Raw genomic sequence first — 646 nt, 5'->3', positions numbered from 1 at the left:
TTTTTTTTTTTTTTTTTTTTTTTTTTTTGGGGGGGGTTTTTGGGTTTTTGTTTGCTGCAGCAGCTAATGCTGCAACGCCAGAAATAGCAGAAAAATAAAAGCAGCAGCAGCAGCAGCAGTAGCAGCAGCAGCAGCAGCACAACCAGCAGCAGCAGCAGCACAACCAGCAGCAGCAGCAGCAGCAGCATATCAATAGGAATCATATGATGAACAGCACGCAGCAAAAAATGTATAACTCTGGCTACAGAGCAGCTACAGCAGCAGCAGCAGCAGCAGCACCACCACCACCACCACCAGCACCACCAGCAGCAGCAGCAGCAGCAGCAGCAGGAGCAGCAGCAGCAGGAGGAGCAGCAGGAGGAGCGTACCTTAAAGGGTCAAGAGGGATCATATGGTGTATAGCATGGAGCAGAAAGTGTATAACTCTGGCTGTGCCTGTATTCGGTATAAAGTGATGAGATATATGAAAAAGAAAACGATGAAGAATATATTCTAAGAGGGTCCACAAAAAAAAACCAAAAAAAAAAGAAAAAAAAAATATAAATTTGCTGTTTTTTATATATGATATATATAACAAACACACACATACGACACCCCACACACACAATACCACAGACCAGTGCGTCTTCGTCAACCACTCCAGGCT

This window comes from Eimeria mitis, genomic scaffold (genome assembly GCF_000499745.2).
Source record: "Eimeria mitis Houghton genomic scaffold, Emh_scaff4090, whole genome shotgun sequence".
Taxonomy (NCBI): domain Eukaryota; phylum Apicomplexa; class Conoidasida; order Eucoccidiorida; family Eimeriidae; genus Eimeria; species Eimeria mitis.
Note: the sequence above shows the minus strand (reverse complement) of the source record.